Raw genomic sequence first — 10,884 nt, 5'->3', positions numbered from 1 at the left:
TTTTCCATCCTTATACCTAAATGCAACGGTCACGTTATGAACCGGTCGCAGTCGAGTTTAGGCATAAAAACTACTTGGTTAGGTTTAGAAAGATTGTGGTTTGGGTCAAAATCAATGCATTGTTACATTACTTCACTTCCGTGCGTACGTATGCGAAAAACGCAACATGATGTAGAACCTGACGTAGTTTGTTACATAAAGTTAAAATAAATTGCTGTTAACTTTTATTTTACACAAACCCTAGTCTCCTGGGTGAAAGTCCTGTGTCTATGTGACCCACCCACTACCCACCACCCCTCCGGCCCACCTTAATCGGACTTTCTAGATCTTAACACCATGTAACATGACTTTCAGTGCTGCCTAACAATGAACATAAATATGGGTCCTACTTGCTGCTTGTACAAACAAACTATGAGGTCCTTTTTCGGGGGAGGACAGACTCCTAGTTAGATTCAAGAAATAGTTCAAGATTTACGCTTATTTACTTTGTTGCTGAGTTATATGAGATGATTCACTCCACTCTTATGTCTGTATGCTAAATATGAAGCTACAGCAAACAGCTGGTTAGCTTAGCATTAAGACAGGAAACAGAGTGGAAACAGCTAGCCTGGCTTGAAAGTAATACTTGAGTAAAAGTACAATTGATATTTAGTATACCTAAATATCAAAAGTAATTCTCTGATATTATGTACTAGAAGTAAAAAGTATTAGAAGTAAAAGTAAGAAAACTTTGATCATGAACTTTATTGTGGCTTCCTTGTAGTAAAGCATAATATGCAGGGTTTCCACACCTTCTCAAACATCAAATTCAAAGTCTGACATTAAGAAAGAGAAAAACAGAAACAGAATTTTATTTTTTTATTTTATTAAGTATGCAGAAGTAAAAAAAAGAAAGAAATACTGGAAGAATCCCCGATCTTGCTTCTGATTTTGAGAATCAATGCTAACAGATAACATACCATGCTCGTGTCCAGTCAAACCTGATGTATGGCATGTCGCAACTCTTAACCACTAAAACGTGGCATTGTGCATCTGTCTTGGTAAAATTTAGTTTTGAACCTTTTGCTCATACATAATCATAATAAAATCCAGTAATGTTTGGGTAACATACAGTTATGTTCATGCATGTTGTAAATCTCCAGCAGTTTGTGGGGGTTTTGTCTGAACCACAGCACAGATGTTTGATTTGAAGGGTAATTGTGTTGTTTAATTGAGTATTTGCAAAGCTGGCCCATGAAGGCCAGTGACTTCCTGTGTACCTCTATTAACCTAGTGAACAATGGAAGTGTTCAACACATGGAGTTAATTTGGTTTCAGTTTCTAGTCCTTGGTCAGGTGGTTATAAAGGCAGAGAAAATACTAATTTAAAAGACATATCAAAAAAAAAAAAAAAGTACAAAATAATTGACATCAAGAAGTCAACATCATTTCTGTCCTTTTTGGATTGTGCCTGAGCCAAAATGTTGTTCTCATGTTGTTGCACTTTTACTTTTTGATAGTGCCTTTTTTTTTACTGAGAGATGTTCCATTCATTTTTGAAAAGACAATTTCAGCGTGGTTTTGAGTGATAATACAAGATTTAGCACATTTACCAAACAGCCAAGGCCGGTAGCATCAGCACATCTCCTCTATCACTGCTGAGGAAAAGGATGTCTTTTTCAGACCTTGGTGGACAAAGCATTCGGAGTAAATCTCAGATCAAACAACATGCTGAAAAGTTGTATCTCAAAATAAATAGCCGCCGTCAAAGGGGTAGGAAAAGGAAGAGAAGATTGTCTTAAATGAAAGACACCCCGTTGAAATCCTATTGAGCTATTTTCAGTCAGACCCCCCCCCCCAAAAAAAAAGAGTGCACTGGTAAAGGTCAGCGTGAACCCAGATCATAGAAGCTGAAACATGGCACAAAGATAAAGGGCACTGTGAGAAATATATCAATTACGCCTTGACATTTTCCTGAGAGACAAAAGAGGCCGGTATAATACGATGGTGTGATGCTGTGGCTACTGCAGCCACTTCAAAAGTCACCAACACTTTCGGCTGGGTTGCTGTATATTAAAAAGTGCAAAGCAAGACATGAAAAAAAAATATATATTAATACAAAGTTTTTCCTCGCACTTGTAACTCAAGGCTGAAGACCATTCTTTTTGATGTTGCCTTTTTTGTTCATTTCATACGCTGCGCTGTAACTTTTATTATTGTATTTCATATCTGTCTTATTCTATTTTAGCTGTTTTTAAATTTGTTATTGTTTTTAACGGCTCTTTAATGTTTTATAAAAAGCACTTCGAATTGCCTTGTTGCTGAAATGTGCTATACAAATTAAGCTGCCTTGCCTCGCCACTGTCACACCAAATGCTTGGAGGGAATTGTTGGGTCTCTGTAAATTATAGTGTGGTCTAGACCTACTCTAATCTAATCAGTAAAGTGCCCTGAGATAACTGCTGTGTATGATTTGACACTATAAATAAAATTGAATTGAATTAAATAGCTTAATACTTTCAATTATCGCAATTTCCAATATGTGTAATATATTGCAGTACCAAAGGATGAACTTTTGCCATAAACTTAAATGTTGTATCAAACCTGGCTGTGAATTCAGATTATTTGGCCTATTTCATTTCAAAGAGGAAGTTTGAGCCTCAGCTTTATGCACAGAGAATCTCAAATATTTTCTTTTCAGTCATTACATTCTCATGGTGGCCCTGCAAGTTGCTCTATCCCCGACCCCTGAAGCCTGAGTCCCTGCAAGTTCAGACTAAATGCTTGTCATATTTCCAGGAAGCTGCTCACATTAGGCCGCGGGGCGAAGACCAGTGCTACATGTGAACGTGAGCGATCACTGTCTGTTATACAAAAATACCCCACCGTACACTATAAAACATTTACACAGTAAGTGTTTGATTGCTTCTTGCAATGTTTCTGGTTTACATAACAATATAGTGACAGTTACATTGTAACAAGAATATATTTTTTTCCTTTTTATTTACTTAAGAATGAATTAATTATCTTGCTACTGCAATCCAGGTACAGTAGAACTGGCCATAGTGCAACTTTAACTACAGCAAGCCTTTAATAAAACTGTGGTGTAAAAAATAAGAGCCTGAACATGAGACCAACTCAATTCAATTCAATTTTATTTTTAGTAACAAATCATAAATCATCAAATCAATCTCAAGACACTTTACAGATAGAGTAGGTCTAGACCACCAGTGCCCCATAATATTAAGCCTCGGCCCCCCTCTGATCCCCCTAATTGTGGCAAATATTTTCATACATTTTTCACCCCACCTTTATCCCCAAAGAGAGGATATTATTCATGTGCAGTGATAAATCAAATGTATGTTAACACTGAATGAGTATTGTTGTGTTTTTGTTATGTGTATATCATTAGCCTTGTGAAAAACCAAACCTATGGAGGGTGTGTGGTATATAACAAAATCGCATGTGGCCCCAGCCTGGCCCCTCCATTTCAAATGGTACCACACACCTGCTCAACCAATCGCGAGTCAGTCACAGCTGTCAATCATTATGTTTCATTCTGTTTTTATAGCATCAAATAACTAATAAAACCCAAACTTATCAGAAAAATAATCACTTGAACAAACATCAGTGTGATAAGAACTGCCTAAAATGACAGAAACCATTTTTGGGGAAAAATGCATTTGACTTGTACTCTGATTTTTTAGTTTGGCCCATGTCCCCTCCGCTAACATGGAGAGCGGGATTTATGACCTATACTGCAGCCAGCCACCAGGGGGCGAACCAGATGTTTTGGCTTCACTTATACAGTCTATGCATCAACCCCTGCTACAAAGTGCTCCACAGAAGAGGTATGGTCTATAGTCGTGAGACTGAAGTTGATTGTACAAATAAATTTACGCATTTTTAAATAAACTATGTGAACTTATTATCCTATTAGTAGTCTCGCCAGACCTATCTCCCCAGCGTTGTGGAGGAGGGTCTGGCTCGTCCACACAACATTCCTGCATAGGAGAAAAACGTGCTCTGGTTTTTTGGCATTTCAATAAACCAGAGCACGTTTTTCTCCCATCCCAGAATGCTGTGTGGACTAGCCAGACCCTCCTCCGCAGCGCTGTGAAGGAAGGTGTACCAATGCAAGACTACATTAGGCCTACTAGTAGCTTTAGGAAATACTATTACTAGTACCAGGTCGCTGTGATCTGTCTTTTAACAACACGAAGAAGAAAAGTCATTTCTACCTGGATTCATGCTGTTTTTATCACATGTGGGGTTCCACAGTCAATGGCAGTTATTTTACCATTGTCCCTTGAAGCCCTCTTTTTTTTGAGGGCCACTCCAAACTGAGGTTGATTCCAAAACAAGGGGAGGGAGAAGTGAGAGTGTTTCTGGAAAGTGCTGTGGCAGCTGCGACAGATAAGTAAGTTTAATAGGTTTTCAATTGTGCTTGTTGGGTTTATATGCATTCACGGCATATTTACACAGATTCTTCAAATCTCGTTTTGACAGAACATGCTGTAATAATGGATCTCACCAATACAAGTGACACACTGGATTTGTCATGTGATCAGCCCAGATGAGTTCTGCTTTATTGAAAAGGAGAACATCTTCAAAAATAACAATTTTAAAATTTGATTCCTCATTAGAAGGACACTTTTTGTGGTTATGTAATAATATGAGTACATTTTAAAACTATTTACTGAGGTAGAATTGGAAAGCAGAAAGTATCTTACCTGTCTAAACAAATTAAAAATGAGGGAGAAATGTGAATATTCTGTGGAATCAGATTCTCTGAGTCATGTAGTGGATACAGGGCTACAGTGTATTTGCATTAACTGGCATTTAAAGGAACTGCTACACTACAACACTGAGTGCATGAATTCATAGTATTTATTATGACACGTGTGCTATAAGCTTTGAAGGTTGGGATATTGTTTTTGCCTCTAAAAACAATGCAACAATTGAGACAATGTGAAATTACCCAAGCATCTTGTATGAAGCTCACTATCATGCAGGTACTGCGAGTGTACCTGAATGTTACATTATTCAACAGTACGGCAAATCAAGCCTCTCTACAAGGCTGATATCTTATTCATCAGCGCTGCGCTTCCTCCCATAATTAGTTGGCATAATCAACACTGTACTGCTTTGTGGTGATAACAATGTTGTACAGTGAACATAATTTTGTGTTTCTATAGAGTGAATAGAGAGTAAAGGGGCACCTCTCATTCAGACTCTTGTTTCCAGAGCCAAGGTAAATCAATACAGCGAACCAAAAGATTACCTTATTGCTGGCATACAAGGTTTCCTGCAAATTATCACAACTGCATGCAAATGACTAATATTTAAGAATTTCAAAACAAGAAATGTCATTATAAACCACGCCATCAGGCCCTGACCAATTGTATTCTTTGGGATTTACAATTTGGAAATTATCACATCAGGACATGTCTATTCTACATGTCAGCATGTCTATTAAAAATGGTTGTACTGATTGAACAGTTTGAAGGACTGTTCCACTTATTAGTTGATTATAATATTTAATATTTTGCTGCATCATGTATATAGCACACTGGCAAATGTTAAAAACAAAAACACAACCCCAGCCCCTAGAAATTTTGTTTATATACTACTTTCTTTCCTAGAAAACATAATCCGCCAGGCATTATGTTTCCCTCAAATGTATTTGTTGTTAAATTAATTGTGTGTGTGTGTATATATAAGCTAGGTAATTTCTAGGAGACTAGGAGGGTTGCTTATAGAAAGTTTGATTCCTAATATAATATACTCAAAGAGCTGTTAATACCAAAATCTCAACTCTATATATATGGGTTTATATATTAATAGATTTTTTGCGTACATAAACTGTTTACAGTGAAGCTGTGTAACTTTTGCTAAACAGGGGCCACTGTGGCCCCTGTGGCCACAAATGGCAATTACCAGATGCTAAATGCAGGGCTGATTCCTTGAGAAACTTGACTAACTCAATTAATAAAAATCATCAATCATTTAATCTATTACTGTCACACAACATGCTTACGCTGTAGACACATGTGGGTCTGATCCCAGACCCACATGAGTTGCTTCAGCCACAACTAAAGGCCCATCTTCGCAAAATATGACAGCTACAGTAGCTTGGAACATAGCGATATGGGGCATTGAATTTGATGATTTCTCTGTTTTTCAGACCGCAAATGAGACAAGAATTACCTAGCTAGTGCACCCGCCAGTCCATCTGCCTCACTCGCCGTCGCTAGGAGATTACTTCGCCGGGAGAAAAGCGGACAGCAGCTCCGCAAACGGACCTTCTTTTCTTTAAAACTGAGAATGTTATATGGCATTTACACTTAAATCGCGGTTGCAGCTGCTTCCGTGGTCCTGTTCGATGCCCTTCAACTACTAATGAAGCTCAGCGCAAATTATTTCAGGAAGACTTCTAAATAACTTCAATCACCACTATCTCTTCCTAAAACTACTCAGCTGTTAAGAGGCATTCACTTTTCAGTAAACCAACCAGAAGTGGTCACGAAATTCATGATCCAATCATAGCATGACATCCTGCTTTAAATGTCTTCTCTCCTTGCTATCAGCTGTCTTTTCAGGCAAACGTGCAACCCTCCTCCTCCCCTTCCACCTCTGGTCAACGTCAACCACGGCATCCTGAGTCCCTTTCCGACAGACAGCTCCTTAGTTCGGTCTCCGGGTTCCTTCTCCACCATCACCAGTGTCTAGGCTCCATCGGGGGGAATATGTCTGGCTTCTCTACCCCTTTAAAATATTTTTTTAACGATGGAGTCTAATCCCCAAAGACTCTGTACATTTCATATTATGCATATGTACAATAAATATTTGCATATCTGCAACCAAGTCTCTCCTGATTGAAATAGTTCTAGTCATACTTCTATCTTTATTGGTACTATAGTTGTCACTGTTCACCCTACCAATTGCTAAAGTTATTGTGAATTGTTTTTCTCCATATCTGTATATCTGTGTCTCTGTGTCCCAACTGGCAGCAGCAGATGGCCACCCACCAAGAGCCAGGGTCTTTCTGAGGTTTCTGCCTGTAAAAAGGAAGTTTTTCTCTGCCACTGTCGCACCAAATGCCTGTTCTTTGGGGGGAAATTGTTGGGTCTAAATTATAGAGTGCAGTCTAGACCTACTCTATCTGTAAAGTGTCCTGAGATAACTCCTGTTGTGATTTGACACTATGAATGAAATTGAATTGAATTGGGTTAGGGTTAGGGGTTAACCCATTACTAAACTAATCAATATATGTAGCCCTAATATATACATATATAGTTTAACAGCAGCACAAGTAGAGAAGAGTCATACAGTCAGTGGAGTGGCTCAGGAATGCTACAGTATCCGTCTAATGCTTTGGTAACATTAAAACCCCTGAGTGTACTGAATGAGCGAGGGTGCATTTTAACTGCTCATTAATTCAACGTTTCACTTACAAGAGGAGGGATGTGTTATTTCTTCTGTCAAATGTTACATAGTCTCCGTTTAAATACAGACACTTGAAATCTAGCGAGAAGCTGCATGTAATAATAAGTCAAAACTGATACATTAAAAGGTCTCACTTCAATAAGAGATTTGGGTGCTGCAATACTTGAGATTGTGATTACCCTGATCATTTTTCCTTTTTCTACATGTGCTCCCATTTTAAAAAACTACAATTGTGTTTGGATTATTGTGTCAAACAAGTAACTGAAACTTGGATTAAATAACTTTTTCTAATCGAGAAATGAAAGATATGCTAGTCAACTACCCCACATCCCTTCAAGAAATGGAGATTAATTTGAAGGTAATCATAAGTGTGAAAATTGCTGTTATCTTCTCACTATTCCTTTGACTGCTAACGGCCTGTCTGGCTCTGAAGTCGTAATAAATATTCATATACCTTTCAGGGTCTTTGTTATGTTGACTACCTTCCATCAGTCTGATCTGTTGTGGCACGAGAAACACAAATGGTGCAAATAAATTAAGAAAAAAAAAATCTAAGTAAATATATAAATAATAATGACAATGAGTGAATGGGGAGGGGGGGGGGGAATTTGGAACATCAAAGGCTCCTCTATCTTTGCAGCATGTAAACAGTGCGTGCCTTCAGTGAGTGGAAGAGCCCTTTTTTTAATGATTCCATGGAAGATTGCCACATCGACAAGCATCCTGTAATAAATAAAATTAACAAACATTTCTGTAGGGTCTTTTCAAAGGGAAAGAGAGCCCAATGTTTTTTTTTCAGATAAGTGGTCTATACATCCCCTGCTCCTTCCTGATTAGTCTAATCCAGTGAGAAGTGCGTGCAGGGTTTTGATTGAGTCAGCCGTCGAGGACCCCGAGGGGAACCCTCCTGATAAGTGCCTTTACCTTTCACCTCCAGAACCCCACGCACGTCGCTTCGCCATATCCCACTCCCTCTAATCTCATTTGGCCCAGGAAGACATGCTCAGGCACAAGAAGCTACGATTAGCATCCTCTTTACCAAGGGATTCCATTGGCTTGGACTGCCAGTGCTGCCCTCACCCTGAGTCGCTGAAGGCACTGAATCAGCTTGCTAGTTCTGTGTGGCTTGTGTGTGTGTGTGTGTGTGTGTGTGTGTGTGTGTGTGTGTGTGTGTGTGTGTGTGTGTGTGTGTGTGTGTGTGTGTGTGTGTGTGTGTGTGTGTGTGCTTCTGCATCTGCCCTTCATAAATGTGTGCGTTTGACAACTTGATATCACAAGGTGTTTCATCTACTTATTTTCTTTGTAGTATATCATCTTAAATATTCTTGATTGGCAGTTTTGCCAAACATGTACTCTTTTATTTGATAATACGACTGCAATACCAAGGCCATATCCAAGATCCAGTAAGTCTTCCAAACCATAAAAGGATATGGGTCAATTAATGTGTCCCACAGGAGCGTTTTCCGTCTCCTCATATCTGAACCAGAGAACGTCGGTCATGGTTGTTTTAATTTAAAGAATGCTGTTTTAGACACGTCGTTAACGTTGTGAAACGGTCGCAGTCTGCTTATGTTTAGTCACCAAAACTACTTATTTGGGTTCAGAACATGTTAACTTCCGATTACGCACGTTCATGAAGTTAATTTATTTTCAACCCGGACTCGAACCCTGGTGTCCTGGATAAAAGTCAGATGTTTGTTTCATACTTTGTCACCTTACTTTCTGCTTTGCTCCCGTCATAATTACTACAGCCACTAGAGGGCACCTCCCCTAGAAAGCTAAAGATAAGTCGTAATTTCTGCATGAACAAACAACCTATGGGAGCGTTTTTCTCCCAGCATTTGTTTTTTAATAATTTAATATTATTTTAAATGTAATGCTGAGACCATGAGTTCAAATTCCCTCTAGCAGAAACACATTTACCCAAGCAAACCCAAGTATTTAAAGAGATCTCAAAATTTGAGATCTCTATCTCAAAAACTATTCAGTTAGTTTCTATCATTTGGGTGGATGTAAAAAAATATTATTATTTTTTTTTCATTACTTTAAGGCATTTAGTCTAAAAGAAAATAGCAGAATCAGCCTTAAAAAGCCAACATGAGCAGTATGTGTGCAATCATAGAATGTAAACTCCATTCATTAAGTCTTCCAGATACACAGAGATATTAGCAGGACCTTGACCTCGGTGTCCTCAATGGTAACTGTGGCCCTGAGCAATGGGTCGGATTCAATAAGAGTAAGTGTTTCCACTGTGGTCAACTACTATGGACATAAACGGAGGCATTCACTCAAGTTTGAATCTCGGTAGATCTGAATATATTCATCTTTCCCTTGAGCATTCACCATCATGTTGTATTTGATTTTAGCAGGAAGTGTATTCTGGTATGATACATCATTTGGTGGGGTTTTTTCTAGGGGTATTTTGTCAAAAATTGTTAAAGAAATTGTTTTGTAAAGACGTAACCTGTGATTAAAGAGTCGCGTGACCACATGAGCTCATACTGTACAGAGGCTCAATAAGCTTTCAGATGATTATAGCGCTAGCTATGTTGAAGTAGTGTATGAGGAACTCTCCACAAACAACTACAGAAATAAATGACAAATCACACCCAGCGCTGATCAGGTAATCACCCCCAGAGAGTTGTAATGTAATTTGAAATGTATCAGATAAAGAAAACAAATCAATGCATTGAATTTTCTGAGCAAAACAACTTTATTTATGAAAGTACGGATAAATGGGTAACAGTCAGGGGTCATGTGTAGTTTGTATCACACTTTTTAATGATTTAATGATGATGTGACCTCCTCTACAGTGTACTAAGTACACATGTCTTATTTATTCTTATTTTAATGAACATGTGCAGGTCTGCAGAATGCCAAATTCAATATCACAAAACAAATACTAACTACTAAGAAGCTTATTAGAATTGTGGTGGAAAATGGCCATATTTTACTAGTGCAACCCTGCATGGGAAACAAAATCACATTATTTGACCCCAAACTATGAATTTTAACATCATTTTGGACCATTATTCACATACTTGTGAAAGAAGAACACCAGACTTTGTGTGTTTTGTGTGTGTGTGACGCGGGAGGGGGGTGTTGGCTGGGGTACTAATGGAGTGCTAAATATTTAATTCAGAAACACTGCAAAATGCATAGATATCTATGGTAGGATGCCTATAAACGATTTACTCAAATAACAAACCACTGACTCTATTTGTGAAACTGAAAGGGAACGCCTTCCTTCCCAACTTTTATTCCTGGAACGGCATTCCAAGGCGCCCCCACCCCTCCTGGAATTGAATTACTTCCAACTAATACAACAGGCTCAATTAAAGAATCATCTGACTGGAGTGACCTCATGACACTTCATATCTATGCTGAGCATTTGGCAATTACTACTTTTTATGACATACAAATACAGCATGTGCAAAATTTAATAACTGAAGAGGA

The sequence above is a fragment of the Perca fluviatilis genome, chromosome 9, assembly GCF_010015445.1.
Source record: "Perca fluviatilis chromosome 9, GENO_Pfluv_1.0, whole genome shotgun sequence".
NCBI lineage: Eukaryota > Metazoa > Chordata > Actinopteri > Perciformes > Percidae > Perca > Perca fluviatilis.
This window is presented reverse-complemented; position numbering follows the sequence as displayed.